This window comes from Equus caballus, chromosome 9 (genome assembly GCF_041296265.1).
Source record: "Equus caballus isolate H_3958 breed thoroughbred chromosome 9, TB-T2T, whole genome shotgun sequence".
In the NCBI taxonomy this organism is placed as follows: domain Eukaryota; kingdom Metazoa; phylum Chordata; class Mammalia; order Perissodactyla; family Equidae; genus Equus; species Equus caballus.
The window spans coordinates 86510573-86527608 of NC_091692.1; the positions used below are offsets into that span (position 1 = coordinate 86510573).

Genomic DNA, 17036 nt, shown 5'->3' on the forward strand with positions numbered 1-17036 from the left:
TCCTGTTCTAGGTTTCTCCACTGCAGAGAAAGGAAAACAAACACGTACAATACACCATCCTTGTCACCCTCGAAATCTCTTACAGGGACAAAAACTTATGAATCAAAGGGAGTTTTCATAAAACCAGAGTTAAACCATATCCCATTCAAACACACTCACCAGCATTTGGTGTGAAGACAGGAGCAAGGTCTGAAGTGTCTAGACACTCTTATTATTGTGTGAAAGAGAAACAATGTCTTTTCCTGGCCTCTCCTTTGATTAAACCTGCAGCTACCTTAGTGTTTTTTCTTTACTTTTCATCGGGTGCTGCAAGTACCGGAAGCCACTTAACCAGCCTCGTTTTCTTCACAGAAGGCTTGGAGGCCAAGCCTGATTGTCGTGGGAGATGTCTATCGGCTGATCATTTCAACCATTACTGCTGTTTCTGCCACCTCTTTTGTCTGCCAGGACAGTCATGCGTCACTTAAGGATGGGGACACGCGCTGAGAAGTGTGTCACTGGGCGATTGCATCATTGTGCGAACATCACAGAGCGCACCTACACAAACCTAGATGGTACAGCCTACCACACAGCGAGGCTCTGTGGCGCTAATCTTACGGGACCATCCTCGTATATGTGGTCCGTTGTTGACTGAAACATCATTATGCAACATATGACTGTACGGGTTTCCTTTTTGTTGTTCTTGTTGTCACACGAGTGTGGTTTAAAATTCCCTTTTAAGTCATAACCATAGAACTGCTCAGTGGCCAAAAAAAGAGGGGATTTAATTTAAGAATCATCTAAGTGTACTCACAAGCTATGTCCTCAAATGTGTGCAACACGCCCCACACTCGACGTGGGTGTGCATGCACACACCACACACGCACACACGCCCAGAACCATGATTACAGTTCTGCTGCCTCCTCTTGCTGTCTTCCGGATACAAAAAGAATCTTTTTTTTCTTTCTTTCTGATTCTTTGATCAGATTTACAAAATAGAAAATGGGGACAAGTTGTTCAATTGGGAAAAATTTGAGGCCCTTGGGCAAAAGTCCTACAAATTAGAAAAAGTATACTCACTCACTCTCACAAGACTCTTTTTTTTCGGTTTTGTTCTAAGAACACAAAGAATAAGCTGGTCTTAGTACCACTTTAGAGACAAACCCAGGAGGCAGGGTATGACTCCCCTAGAAGAAAAATGGTCATCTCAAAACGGGTGACTTTTTTTCACTTCCATGATATGGGCAGAGAGAACCCGGTCTATAGCTCTAGAAACCGGATCTGATCTTGTCTCCTCTTTAGACTCACACCATGGGCTCCAACCTCTTCTCAGTCTCTCAGAGCTGTGTGACTTTGGGCAAGTCACTGAACCTCTCTGAGCTCCTGCAGCCTCTGCTGTCAAATGAGGACACTCTTTAATTCAAGAATTATATCTACTGAGCACCTATGATGTGCTAGCATTGTGACATGATTCCATGTGGAGATAATTCCATGAATTAAACCATCCCAGCCACCTAGGAGTTCTCATTGATTAAAGATTTTATTTTTATTTTTTTCCTTTTTCTCCCCAAAGCCCCCCGGTACACAGTTATGTATTTCTAGTTGTGGGTCCTTCTAGTTGTGGCATGTGCAATGCCACCTCAGCATGGCTTGATGAGCGGTGCCATGTCCACATCCAGAATTTGAACCGGGGAAACCCTGGGCCACCGAAGTGGAGCACGAAAACTTAACCACTGGGCCACAGGACCTGGTTAAGTGATCGATTAGTGAGGCAATTACAGACAGACAGGCAACTACAATGGAGTATGAAAAAACGTTACAACAGTGTTGCTGGGCAATCACAGAAATGGGTATTTAATGAACTCAGCCCGGGATGGAAAGTGATGGATGTAGGAAAGGCTTCCCCAAGGAGATGATATCTAAGCTGAGAACTAAAAGACAAGTTAGAACATGCCCGGCTGAGGCAGCAGAGGATCCAAGCAGAATTGTCAGCACGTGCAAAGGCCCGGGCTAAACTGCTGGTTCACATGGTCAAGCACAAGAGGCAGGAAGAGAGATGGGCCTGGATATGTAGGCGGGTGGGCTCGCTAGGGTAGCTTGCCCAGACTAGGCGACCTCCAGCCCTTGGGTGGACTCTGTGGTCTCCTGAGAGCCCAGGTCTTTCCCTGACAGCCCTTTTGCCAGCATGCCGAAGTCTCTGAGTCCATGCCACCGCACGAGGGAGGTTCCAGCCATCCCACATGGGCCCTCGTCCTTCCTTTTCCTTTTCCCCTCGGGAGTAACTAGGCAGTGACTCAAGGAGGGAGCTGTCCTCTACTGGTCATTTGATTCCAAAAACACCATCGGTCTTTCCCTCTCCCACCCGCCTTGACCTAGCTGAAGAAATGCTGGAATCATCTGGGTGCCTGTCTGTCTCCTCTGGGACATTTTAATCTTCCTGGAGGCTGACACTGTGTTCTGGTCATCCTGGTGTCCCCAGCACCTGGTACTCTTCCTCACGCATAGTAGGTTCTCAAAAATGCATGCCGAACTGAACTGATTTCCTCTCTCTACAGATGAACAGCTACCCAGAGCCCCGCCCCCACATACAGCAGCTCTGCCTGAGGCCAGGGCCGGACACCCCGAGACCCAGAGTTGTGCCAACTCAACCCTCCTCCCCGGGGCTCTCTATGCCACTCCAGGGCCTCTGCGAAGCCCAGCCTGAAAATGACAATCCTCTCATTACACCAATGAAGAACCCCAGGTCCAGAAGAATGATAGGACTTGCCAAGGTCTCTTAGCAAATGAGATAGAATGTTTTTAAGAGGGGCACAACGTTCTTAAATGGAAGGCCATCCTGTCACCTGTACCAGAAACATGGCTTATTGTAGGAGAAAACCTTAATGTCAGCAGGTCTAACGGAAGCCTTCCTTTATCCGACCACCAGTGACACCACATTCCACGACTCCTGGGATTTTCTAGGCAGGACTAAAAGTTCCCATCGAGGCAAATCTATTTATGGAGATGATTGGAACTTTTTTAGAGACCGGATATGTTTTTGATTATGGATCATTTTTTAGACTAATTCTCTACCATATGATCTAAGGCTACAGCAATTTTTAAAGAAAAGTTGAGCTCCCCAAACCACTTAATTCTCTCTTGTTTTTTCTGTAATGTTTTGATATTAAACAACTTTACTATGACATCAAAGACGATTTTTGAAGAAGCCGTTTCGACCTCTAACCTCTCCCCCAAAAGAATTCCCCATCATTCTGTGTGTCCTCTTAGACGCTTTTATTCACAGATCTGTACTGGATACCTGTGTATGTATTTCATTAAGAGAATTACTTCTGGTGTAGAAGTTCCTTAAATAGAGTCCTTTTTTCTTAAAAAAAACAACTTATTATGCAAGTCACTGGCATGATGTTTCTGATAAACACCACAGGGCAAAACCAGGCGACAAATTAAGCGCACCTGGAAATTCTGGGTCTGAGACACGTAGGGCAACATTTCCTAGCCTGCTTCCTTCACCCGTTACTCTGGCACTTCCCACATCCCAGAAAGGAAACAAAGGAAAACAGGTGTTTGGCTTGTTCCACCCGGCACAGCGAACTCTGCTCCTGAAATTCGCAAGAGTTGCTTATCGCTGAAGAGTTGAAGTCAGTATTTTTCTGCAAGCGAAATAACATCTCAAATAGTCTCACACAGTGGTTCTCACCCCGTCTTAACCAGGGTTCACGGGCGAGAGAGGCAAATTTTTTTAAAATACTGTTGCTGGGTCCCAACCCGGCACAATTAAACAGACTCCCTAAGGATGAAACGCCGGCATCATAGTTTTCCAACGCTCCCCAGGTGACTGTAATGTGCAAACGGCACTGAGGAGCAGCAGCTAGAATAACTCATTAGTCAAAGGAAGCCCACGGGAAATCCGATCTGGAAGTGAGGAACTCATTGTAATTAAATAAAATAGCAGACGTAAAAGTACCTAACAGTGCCCGTGACCCAGAAGACACTTAATAAATGGTAATTAAACAAAAATAATCCAAATAATTACTCCTGCTCCTCAGCGAATTCATCTTGTAATTTTATGGGCTTGTTTATCACGTGTTTTTTCTTCGCCGTGATTCGTTTTATCCCTGTTACTAAAATTATAAACGTATACCCATAATCCTGTTCAATTACAAGAGCTCTGTAATATTTTCAACAACTCTTAATCACTTATTTAATAAAGCTTTCCCCCAGAACAGTGGCTTATACTAAACTCAATAAATGTTAGCTATTTATAATTGTTATTATTAGTCAGAATTCATGATATTTCTCCTTAACTAGGCTGAAATTTATTTGACACCATTAGGAGGACTTGGCAATGAAGTAAAAAATTACTAGGGCAATGGTTAACAAACTTATGAAAGCAGACTTTTTTTTTTTAATTTTTAATTTTTTCCTTTTTCTCCCAAAGCCCCCCAGTACATGGTTGTGTATTTTTAGTTGTGGGTCCTTCTAGTTGTGGCATGTGGGACGCCGCCTCAGCATGGCTTGATGAGCGGTGCCAAGTCCGTGCCCAGGATTCGAACTGGTGAAACCCCGGGTTGCCGAAGCACGGCGCGCAAACTTAACCACTTGGCCACGGGGCCGGCCCCTGAAAGCAGACTTTTATGCAAATGAATTCTTCTTTATAATTTTGTGGGAGAAAATACTAAATGTGATCATTGCCCAGGTAGCTAGTTTACCCATTCAAGGGGGTACTGCGAAAGCGGACTTCTTAATGCTCAGCGGTTTCCATAGTGACTTGGAAATGCTAACACTGCAATTAGTTAAAAATGGTCTCTCAGTCCAGCGTTTCCCTACAACTGCCCCCCGAGCCTGAATCAGGAAGGGGATTCTTATGTGAGTTCACGTTACCCCTCAGTTACAACTGAGAAACCAAAAATCTGTTTAAAAAAAGAAATACAATTTTTTAATCAAAATGGGGAGGTTTTATTAAGAACATTCCCAAATCTTTTGTTTTGCCCTGCTCGGATGAACAACTGCAGCCCTCATCTCTCCCCCGTTGTGCTGAGCACAGGAGGCATCCCACAGGGACGCTGAGCATCCGCTGGGTTCGGTTCTGGACGCATGCCCGTTATCACAAGACCCTTCCACAGCCCACACCTGATGCTTGGCTTCCCCATGCCTTCTATCTCCTAAAGTCTCCCATTTCATGTTTTAAATCAACTGCACTCAAAAACACACATCCAAAAATAATCATGATGTGCACATCTCTGTAGGTATATTATACGTGAATGATAAGTGCTATGGTCTGAACGTTTGTGTCCCTCCAGAACCGACGACACGTTGGAATCCTAAGCCCCAACGTGAGGGCATTACCAGGTGCGTGGGTCATGAGGGTGGAGCCCTGACAAATGGGATTAGTGCCCTTATAAGAGGCACCCCAGAGAGCTCCCTCACCCCTTCTGCCACTTGCGGATCCAACAAGAAGAGGGCCCTCACCCGACCAGGCTGGCGCCCTGATCTCAGACTTCCAGCCTCCAGGACAGTGAGAAATAAATTTCTGCTGTGTACACACCACCCAGCCTGTGGCATTTTGTTATAGCAGCCCCAAGGGACTAAGACAACAAGGCCAAAAGTGATCACACACGGGCCTTTGGCTAGCAACGGCTTGGTCTGCTCAGTAAGAATATAACATTGACTGTCACATGCCAGGCAGCTTCAAAGGCACAAGGAAGATGGAGATGAGGACACGGTTCCCATGTTCCAGGATCTCGCACTCAGGGGAGCATGTGGATTGGCTACTGCACACAAGGGGACAAGGACTCTGACAAAGGCAACTACGGGGCAACAAAGAAACACAAAGTATAGGGTCACAGTGGCAGCCCTAAATATTTAAAATCAGAACCTAGGAAATAAGTAAATATAAATAAATAAGGAGAGAAACAGTTGCGGATAACAATGTTAAGATTATTGCCATTCTCATCAATCATACTCTCCTCCCAACTCCCATCACTTAATCATTTGCCATTTTGTTTTACATCTGATGTTTTTCTTGACTCTTTCAATGAGATCATAAGCAGTTTGGGGGGGGCACCTTGTATTATTATTACTATTACTGATATTACCATTATTAGTACTAGAAATATTCATTTTAGTTTCTACACTATTAACTTAAATGTGTATAGTATGTTGGATAGTTGGACATTCATACTACCTGAATACATATTAAAACTTCTCTTTCTAACTCACTCTGGTCGCCCAAGCACTAAATTACTAGTAAGAGATGATTGTGGGGAAGGCCTCACACAGGTGATTCCAATTTGTCTTGGATCATTTGCATTTGCCGTCAGAAAAATTGCAATGTCTGCAATTGCCACCGGAAGAGATTCTCAGGGGATCCCCAGAGAATGGACTCATGGGACTGCGGGCACCATCTCCCCACATTGTCCCAGGACCAGAAAGAACCAAGGATGCAGCCTGAAAATAAACGCATTTGGAGGAGCCCTCCCCATTGCTGGAATTTCTAAAGTGTTCCCCGATCCATCCAGAATATGTCCCTTTCAATTAACCCAGGTCCTCCACGGCTCTGTCAACTTGTATTATTATTATTTGCCAAGTATGTGGTCCAGAAAAGAAGCTAACATATTGGGGGGGAGGGGAGGAAGTGTCCGTTGAAACACATTCCCAGCAGTTTAATTTCTTAATCATAACTGGTGCTAATTAGCCATGACAATCTTCTTCTTACCGGACAACAGGACCCACTATCTTCAGCAATATTGCTTCTACTTGCAAAACCAGAGATTTTACTTCTATTTGCAAAAACCCCCAAAATACACTCGGAACATGAAGAATTATATATGAAGGTTGTATGCGCACACACACATGTATTTAAAAATATATCAACTTTCTACAATCCTAATACCAGGAACAACAAAGTACTTCGGACTTTCAATGATGTCCGCCACCCAGATGGGAATCCCAAACACCTTTTGGGATTCTTTTGAGAGACATCACTGATTGTAGGGTCCACCGCAAGTATATAAAAATTCTCTGGCTTGGATTTTTCTACCCCAAAGTAGCCAAGGCTAATTTCGAATATTTTACTATACTGACATTGAAGGAATAATGACCCCTAGAGCCTCTTTTACTCACATCCTATCTTCCCTGAGATCATGACCCTCTAAGCTGAAGGACCATGAAAGGTGGAGCACACCTGTCTCCTGGATTCGGGGCCTGAGATCTGGGGAGAAACTGCTACTACACCAGGCAGCTCCCTTTCAAAGACAACACTCAGCAGTAGCGTCTACTAATTATCATTTCCCTTTGCGTTCCTCCGAGAACTATGGGCCATTTTCAGGATCAAATTCTGAAGCAGGATAAAATCCAAACATGGTTTCTATATCTTTTGCTTCAGCACTCTCCTTACATAGGCTGATGTCAGCTTAAGACACACACACGTCTTGCATTTTGCCATAGCATCATGGTCTGCTTATATATTAAACAAATGTTTTTAAGGAAACTGTGGAACTTGCAACTCTATGTCCAAATGATAAATTTGCCTTTAACCTTAAGAATTCTCAGAGATTTTAGGGGGAAGGGAAAGACAAGCAAGTAGGGTGCCTAACATATAAATAGTTTGAAGCTTTAACCAATCATCTCCTTAAACTAACAATATTAATTTTTATTGTGTACTTTAGTAAGCGATCTTCTTTCTTTTTCAAGAAGTCCAGTTCAGCACCCCTTTGATTTAAGAGACATAACAGGAAGGTGGAGAAGGAAGGAAAAGAACCATGTGCACTGAACAGTCACTGTGTGCCAGACTTGATACTGTCTCAGTTAAACCCTAACCCTGCAAGCTAGCTCTAGCCCTTCCCTTTTTAAAGGAGAGAAATGGGAAGAAGCTGGCTAACAGACAAGCAAGGTAAAGACAGTGTTTCTGAAATAACGGAGAGGCGATCATCAAACAGCTTCTCAGTGTAAGGACGGTGACCCTTAAAGATGTATCACTATTTACTTGAAAAAGGGACATAGGGAGAGGTACAGAATATTATCTCTGGGCATCTGGTCTAACTGCCTGACTTTAGAGGTGAGAGAATCTGAAACGTGGAAGGAAAGGACCTAGCCTGTGAGTCAGACAGTAGGATCATAGCAGAGTTGGGACCAGCTACCCAGTTTCCCCAAATCCTAAATACCCAGGGATGATCATTAGCTTCCTCCCACTTCCAAAGTCCTTCACCTGGTTAACTGCTCCCCAGGTGTCCTTTCTCAGGTCAGGTGTGCCCCTTCAAGGAGCCTTCAGTCCAGATGGGGGCTCCTGCTGGGGACATCGTACTGGTGCTCCCCTTTCTCAGAGCGCTCCTCCCACTCTATCTGAATGACGTCGTCTCATCCAACTAGCTGCTCCCCGGACCTTTGAGTAACTCTTTGTTAAACCCTTTGTTCTGGGCCTGAGCCCAGTAGTGCTATCTACATGGAAACTGTGTAGTGCACAGAGACCAACTCATTCCAGGTTGCCGGAGAATTTCCCAGCTTCAGCAAAGCAAGTCTCAAATCCCGGGAAAGCCCTCGGCAAACCAGGATGGCTGATTGTTCTACTGGTGGTCGCCAACAGGGTCACACAGCCTGCTCCCAATTCCCCCTCCTCTCGCCATCCTCAGGCATACAGGCCCGGCCCCAGAGCCCTGTGTGTGCCTTGTGGTCACTCTAGCTCAGCACCATCCAACAGAACTTTCTGCAACGATAGAGATGTTCTATATCAGCGCTGTTCAAAACGCTAGCACCAGCCACATGTGGTGACAGCACCTGAACTCTGGCTAGTGTAACCGAGTTTATTTTACCTAATTTTAATGAATTTCAATTTAAATAGCCCCATGTGGTTAGTGGCTCCTGTAATGGACGACAGCTCTGGTTTTGCACACAGTCAAGCATCACTCAAGGACTGGGATATATTCTAAGAAATGTGTCACTAGGTGATTTCGTCATCGTGCGAACATCACAGAGGGTACTTACACAAACCCTAGATGGTGCAGCCTGCTACACATCTAGGCTCTGCGGTACTGATCTTATGGGACCACTGTCACGCATGTGGTCCGTCGTTGACTGAAACATCGTTATGCGGCGCACGACTGTATGTGAAACCAGGGTCCATCTCTGTGTACAGGAACGAGCTTCGGAGCCAGACAGACCTGGGTCCAAATCCTGACTCCGTTCTTTGCTAATGTGTCACAACTTCTCGGGGAAGCTTGTTTCTTCATCTGTAATTCTTACAAATGTACTATGAGACAATGTTTGGAGACTGGCTGGCCCCTAGCAGAACTTCAAGAAATAGGGTTTTTTTTAGAAGCAGCTAAACCAAATCTATGTAAAAATGCTAAAAAAGAGTCTGATTCTGAACCCAAAAGAATGCACGAGTGGGTATCAATTCAACCAGATCTCCAAAAATCCCCATGCGGTTTAAATTCTGTTTCTGAACTGCATGGCTGTCCTGCTGGGCTCGCCACGCTGCGATTTCTGTACCAGGCCTGCGGCTGGCTGACACCGAGTGCCATTAGAAGGTGCCCCATTGGAAAGTGCCATGGGGCGGCAGCCCCCACTCCCTCCCTCTGGGTCGGGATGCCGGGAGAGGGGAGCCCAGAGGTTGCACAGTCCCCATCCTCCCGGAGCCTCTCCCAGGCCCTAGAGCCCTAACGAATCCACTCCCTGGGCAGGAATGGGCGGTGGGTCCCAGGAGCAGCAAGCTGCAGATCAGAATCACCCGGGGAGCTTTTTAAAACAGTGTTCCCCAGAACTGGGAGAATCGGGGTGTTTGCAGAAAGCTCCCAGGTGAATGGGCTGCACAGCTGGGGACTCGGTAATTTTCATCTGAAAGCTTGGGAGGGAGACTGATGAGCACTGGCAGGGAGGCACTATCCAGGGCTGGGGGAGGAAGTCCCCTTGTTAATGGCTCCCTCCCTCTGGCTGCAGGGGCAACAGTCAGAGGGCTGCAGGGCCCTGAAGCCAGAGCTGGGACACCAGCTGCTCCCCTCCCTCCCACCCCAAATGGCAGAGCACCTGCCCACCCACTGTCTCCTGTGCAGCCCTGGTGGGCAGTCTCCTCGGTTCCCACTAAACCCTGAGCACCCAAGGGCGGAAGCCCCAATCCACGCACCTCTCTGTCCCAGTGTCCCAGGGTTGGCCCCAGCCCTAAGGAAGCCCACAATAAACGCTATTATTGTGGTTGTTGCTCTCATTTCACTGAAAAGGAAACCAGCTCCTAGAGACAGTATGACTCACCAAGGCCCCATGATGCTGGGGGCAGGGCTGGGACAGGAACTCTGGGCTCCTGAGCCCAGTCTCTCCCTTCTACCCCAGCTCAATGCCCATCGCATCCCCCACCATCCCCCACCCACATGCCTTTTTTTCTCCTCTTACAGCCCAGATACAGGCTCTGCCAGTCAGGATAAAATCTTCAGTATTCCAGGCCTCTAACTTATAGGACCCCACCTATCCTCAAAACAGTTCGTGGGGTCTTTAGCACAGCTATGGAGCCTGACACATGCGGGTTGCCAATTAGTAGCTGGGTGATCTTGGACACGTTTCTTAACCTCTCTGGGCTCAGCTTCCTCAGCTGTAAGATGGAAATGATACTCTTTACCGCTAAAGATCGTGGTGAGGATTACTGAGATCAGTTAACGGGATCAGATGGCCAGCCAGCAGGAAGTAGTAACAGGTGGTAGGTATCATTCAGGGCTCCGTTCTCCTCGCCTGCTCCACGCTCCCGATTCTGGCCCACAAGCGCCTGCAAAGTGTGCCCCCTCTTGTCTCCTTCACTTTCTTCTCTTCCCATGGGCCCCCCCTGAGCACCCTGACCCACTCCACGCTCCCTCGCCTGGCCTCTCTTGGAGACAATCATGTGGCACCATCTATCCACCCCCAGGTCCTCCAGAAATAATAAATGAGAAGTAACTTTTTCTATTCCTCATTCCAGACTTCCTTAATGAAAATCAAATATGGGCACACTCTCCAAGGCCTATAAACCTGAATTGCTCACAGGAAAAAAAATAAATAAATGCTTAGACGCAAAGAGAGTGAGTGTGGGCAGAGGTGGCCTGGTCGAACCTCTACGGAAAGGGCAGTCGATCTGGAACCACCGCAGAGCGCCAGCCGAGAGCCTGGGGTGGGCAGGGGGAGGCCGCCGTTTCCAGAGCAATCACTCCGGCTTCTCTCGATCGACCTCCACAAAAATCAATGGCACATTCCCTCTCTGAAAGGCCCACTGGAAACCATTTTCGGGTGTGCATGTGGAGAGGAAGGGGGATGGAAGCGAGGAACATTCTACTCTAGCCCCACCCTGACAGCCTTCAAACCCGCAGGAAGCGTTCAGCTGCCTCACGCCAGCCTGGCTGTACCAGTTGTTCAAAGACTGAAACACTTCCAAACAGATTGGGAAATAGTTGCTGTCCAGAGCCCTACCCCATGCGGCCCGCCCCCAGCACTCCCAGATCTTCCCCAGGATCCAGCAAGGAAAGAATGAATGTCAAGACACTGTGGAAGCTTCTAGAAAGTACTCTAAGGAGTGCCCAACGTCAAATGTTCTGACTGGCATCCCTGGGCATGGGGAAGGGGCAGGAAGGACGCAGACAAAGTTCTGAGGGATTCAGAAGAGGGACAAGGCCCCAATAAATGTTTGCTGAAGGAAGAGAGAGGCAGAGGAGGAGAGACCCCTCCATGTGGCAGTGGCACCAAGGACAGGCCACAGAACCACGGTACCTCCCTCCCTCTAGGCCACTCACTCCATCTGAGTTCAGGTCACACTGCGATAGAGGCCTCCCTAACCAGGCAAAAGGAAAGTGGGCGCCAAACCCCCTGCAAGATACAGCTGACGTCTTGCCTGCCCAACCTCCACGACCCCTCTGGTTACGATCCCAGTTTTCCCATGGGGCAGCCCCTAACCTTCCCCTCCACGGGCTCCAGAGGCTAGCATATTACCTAGGGGAGGGCAGTCAAAGCACAGAATCTTCCAGAACCAATGGCCGGTTCAAGAACAGGCATGTGACCCTAACTGGCCAATGAGAGCTTTCTCTATACTTTGGCTGAAGCCACCTGGGAAGGGGGGCCTGTTCCCCCCACAGAGTTGTTAACATGAGAGGGTGAAAGCCCGAATCCCATCTAAGGGAGAGATCTCTGGAGAAATGAGAAGGCGAAAGCAAGGCCAAGGACGGAGGGAGACCAAACCCAGCCAGCATGCTCCAGGCCCCGGACCCACGACCTCTGACTGCTGGGTTACGTGACACAATAAATGACCTTCTTTAAACTGAAGCTAGCTTGAATTTGGTTTCTGTCACTTGCAACCCAGAGCCCCAACTAACACACTTCTCAGTGAGTTAAGGAGAAGCTGCTGGTTGCTACCAGGCCCTGCTTCCTGCCCTGGCTGCCATTTCATCGGACTTGGCGGCTTGTTGATGGCCTCTGGGAGGCTGGCCGCAGGCCCTCAGCCCTCCACTTGTGCAAACAGAACACTCCTCTTTCAGGTGGACCCCCAGACTCCAGTCTCGTCCTCCATCTCCCACGCTGCCACTAAGGACCTTTTCTAATACAAATCTTTCAGTGGCTGGCGTTGCCTGCAGACGGTGACGCGAGCTCCTGTAACACACCTTACAGCCAGCATCATCCGGCCCGATGCCCTGTGTTCTCCACACAAACCCTCTAGTTCAGCCACACGGACCTACACAGAAGGCTCTCTCAGCTCCAGGCAACTGTGCACTCTGACAGGAGCAATGTTTCCACACGGTAGGTGTTTTCACAGTCGCAGTTGACACCATAAGCCCTTTGAGGACAACAGGGACCCCTGCTGCTCTGTAACCCACATCCTGTGTCCACTGAGGTCAAAGCCTGCTCTTCAAAGGGGTTAAGTAAATGTGCAAGAACCTCATAAACACAGCCTCTTCCCCCTCATGACGATCAAGACCCTCCCCAAAGCTTCCTAACACCCACCTGAGACAGAAAGAGGCTCCGGGTTGAATAAGCCTTTGTTGTGTAAATTAAGACTGTTTGAAATGGTTTGAACGGCATAAATTTCATCTAAAGCCACAGGAAAAGATATACGATTAAAACTTCTCTCCACACTGACCATGAACTGACAGCATTTATAATTGCAACGTGCAAAGAGTTTCATTTCAAAATAGATGTTAGAGATCGTCTGGTGCAACTTTCCCATTTTACAGAAGTGGAAACTGAGATTCCGAGAAGTGAAATGACGCCCCACAGTCACACTCACAACGCAGGCGTGCCAGGACAAAGACCGGGTTCTCTGCTCTCTCCCCCTGACGTTCATAAATAACTCCCTCCATTTTAATTTATTGTATCACAACACTGATTAATACATGCTCACGGAGCAAGGTCCGCCAACGAGAAGTTCTGTACGCATTTTCTGCTCTTCGCACTACTTCTCGCCGGGTGTCTGAAAAATGGGGTCCCTGCGTTTCCTGGCAGGGTGACTGGAGCCTTCCAGGCCTTCGGCTTCATGTGGTTTCTCACCCTCTCTAGGGCCCGTAAACAACACCAAGAGTGGCAGCAGACAATAACAGCTGCTGGTTGTGCAATGACAGGCAGTATCTACTTCCTAATGTGGACCTGGGTGGTGGTGGTGCTTTGTGAAAATGCCTACCCTCTCCTGGACCCAGCCAAGTTGTCATGAGGATGCTCATTCATTGCTTGGTGTTGTGTTGTTTGGTTTATATCTCACTAATCTCTAAAGATGAGATTAATTTTATCAATCTCAATTTGCAAGGTGACAGTGATTTCAAAAACAGCCTGGAGTTGAATTTCTGGCTGCTCCTTTCACTCACTGTGTGGCCCTGGACGAGTCACTTAGCCTCTCTGAGCCTCAGTTTCTTCACCTTCGAAAATGGCTGAACAGCCACTGAACTATCCACGGAACAGGGTTCGAGGCCCTTGAGCTCTACTCTAGGGCTAGGCCACTCTGCTGAGCCAGGCTATCACCTCAGATTCGCTGGGTCTTTCCCTTCCTGCCACCCGTCAACTGTTGAACCTACAGGCCACGATCCTCAGAGACTCGGCTCAGCCCAGCCAACACCATCCCATCCACACCCCTCTCTGGGGCAAGGTCAGGTGGCTGCCTTCCCGCCTGAGGACCAACCACCCGTGGCTCAGATGCGCCCCAGGCCCTATTAGCTCCGGGGTCCAGCTCTACAACCTGGTCATCCGAGCATAGTCCAGAAGCTCCATGGTCAAGTTTCTCCTCAAAGGCCTGAGAACCTCACACAGGCACCACGACATTGCTCATTTGTTTCCTCATAGAATCAAATGGAATTCAGAGTCAGTCACAAAGTCCATATGGCCCTTTCCCACCATACAATCAATAGAATATGTCATGCTTGCGAGATGCTTTGACCAATCTCTGTCCACAAGTAACTTGTGTTCTGTTTGCTGTTGTCACTGAGGGACAGAGAGGGGCCTGCCTGCCGCCCGAGCCCGCACTGAACCACCAGGCTTCACCGCCGGAGCTCAGCCCGCCCATCACGCCCCCACGTGGGGTGGGCCGCTCACCCCGACCCCTTCTAGGGCAGACGTCTATGCACAGACGGAACCTTCTGTGTCTATGCCCAGCCCGCAACCCCACCCAGGGAGGAGTCTAGACCTGCTCAGACGTGGGGGGAAAGCAGAACTCACGAGAAGAAACTGGAACTAGGGGATGGGGCTGTGCTAATGTGGTGGCAGGCCTGCTTGGGGCAAAGAAGAAACACACCGAGTTAAGCCTTCGACTTGTCCAAGTGTCCTGATGAACTGAACTTTCTGCCTCCTTGTTTATATTAAAAGTACCAACATCAGGTCTCACTCAATGCCAAAACCCCAAATCTCGACAAATGCCCCAAACGAACCTGGCGATGAGAGAATGCAGGATGGACCAAGCATCGCGATCTAGAACCCCAACAGACTGTTTATTTATTCAGTTGTGGAGCTTCTACGGGGGGCTGGGTGGGAAAGGGGTGCAGGGGAAGCTGCTGGAACTGCTTACCTCTTCAAAGCCCAGAAAAGAAAGAGAGAAGCTTTTCTTCTCTCTTCTCCTCCCACCTCTGGCTACAGCCAATTACAAACAGTGGAAACAGGACCTCGGAAATGTTCTCCAGGTGTGCACATACGAACACACGTTGCCCGTGCACGTGCACGTGTACACACACACACAGGCACGTAGGTGTGCTCAGCCCCTTGTGCTAGCCACCATCCTTAGAGAATTAAAAGCCAGTGTAGGGAGGCCTCACAAACTGCTGGTGGGAATGAAAAATAGTGCAGCCCCTTTGGAGAACAGTTTGGCAGTTTCTCGAAAAGTTAAACTCGAAACTCCACACGACCCAGCAAATTCCACTCCTAGGTATCCAGCCAGGAGAAATGAAAACCTATGTCCACGCAAAGACTGGCACACGTATGCTCACGGCAGCGTTATTCACAGCAGCCTCAACTGAAAACAACCCGACGTCCATCAACGGGCGACTGGAGAAACACCGTGGTGTCTACGTACAATGGAATATTATTCCACAATCGAAAGCAATGAAGTACTGATACACTCAAACGTGGATGAACCTCAAAAACGTTACGCTCAGTAAATGGCAGACACCAGAGATCACATATGATCTGACTCCACTTATATGAAATGCCCCAAAGGCAAGTTCATAGACAAATGCATGGAAACAAAAAGTAGATAGGCGGTTACCTAGGGCTGGGCGTGGGGACAAGGATTAACTGTAAATAGACAGGACGGATCTTACTGGGGTGATGAAAAGGTTCTAAAATTCTATTATGGTCACGTCTGCACCGCTCGGTAAAGGGACTAAAAAAATCACTGAACTGTACACTTGAAATAGATAGATTTCATGGTATGCAAAATATACCTTCATTAATTTCCTATGGCTGGTGTGATAAATTACCACAAATGTAGCAGCTGAAGACAGTACAAATGGATTATCTCATAATTCTGGAGATCAGAAATCCAGAGTGGGCTTCCCTGGGCTGAAATTAAGGAGTCAGCTGGACCACACTCCCTTCAGAGGCTCAGGGAAGAGTCTGTTCCCTGGCTTTCAGCTTCTGGTGGCTGCTGGCATTCCTTGGCTCGTGGCCCCTTCCTCCATCTGCAAAGCCAGCAGCGTAGCATCTTTGAATCTCTGATTTTGACCCTCCATTTCCATCACCACACCTCCTTCTCTGACTCTGACCTTTGTGATCACATTGGGCCCACCCAGATAATCCAGGAGAATCCCCCCACCTTAAGGTCCTTAACTTAGTCTCATCTGCGAAATCCCTCTTGCCAGGGAAGGCAATGCATTCACAGGTTCTGGGGGGTAGGACATGGACATCTCTGGGAGGCCACTACTCTGTCTACTGTATACCTCAATAAAGCTGTTACGAAGACACAAAATAGCCAGTGTGGGATGTGGCCAGCATGCAGGGCTCACACAGGTGACCCGTCCAGAAGCCCCAAGCTGAAGAAGCCCTGGGGAGCCCCGTCCTAGGGGACCACACGCAGCATCAATGAAGTGAAAGGGTCCTCATTTTGGCTTCAAGACCCAGGAGGGAATGGGGCAAGAGAACGATAGATCCCGGCGAGAGGACCAGGATGACTGGTCAAGTTCTAGATGAGGCAGGGGATGCGGGGAGAGCAGGAGAAACGTCTTCAGTTCTCTCTGACTTGACTCCCCCAGCCCCGGTCCCCACTCCAGTGTCAATTCTAAGGAAAAAGAGAAGTTTCATGTCTGCACGGACGTAAGTCTCTCGGAGTTCGGAAATTCCCATCTCGTTGATTATTTTACAAGAACCCAAATTAAGTTCATCCCAGGCGATGTCTGATTTTGACAAGCACCTAAATCAACATGTAAGGAGCCACTCGAGTCACGCCCTCAGCAGGCAGCACGGCCAGACCATCCTTCTCAAGGTAACCAGGACTGAGTCCCGCTCTGGCGGCAGGTTGTGCTCAGAACACCCACGCCTGACACCCCCTCTCCGCTCCCGCCTCACGGTAACTGCCGAGGGTCACCTCTCTGCCCAGTCTCCTCAGCTTCAGGCCCTGCCCACCACACTGCACTCCCTCCAGAGGC

At 48.4% G+C, this 17036-nt stretch overlaps 1 protein-coding gene across 20 annotated transcripts in view; it reads right to left on the bottom strand.

The window, feature by feature from the left end:
- CYRIB (CYFIP related Rac1 interactor B) overlaps positions 1–17036 on the bottom strand; it is a 154607-nt gene that overhangs the window by 114151 nt on the left and 23420 nt on the right. Inside the window, exon 1 of one of the 20 annotated variants that reach the window (XM_070221807.1) lies at positions 160–245. The exons of the other annotated variants lie outside the window; for them this stretch is intronic. The gene's annotated coding sequence lies outside the window, so the exon portion shown is untranslated. Of the gene's footprint in view, positions 1–159; positions 246–17036 lie in introns of those variants that run through there. 20 annotated transcript variants of the gene reach the window in all.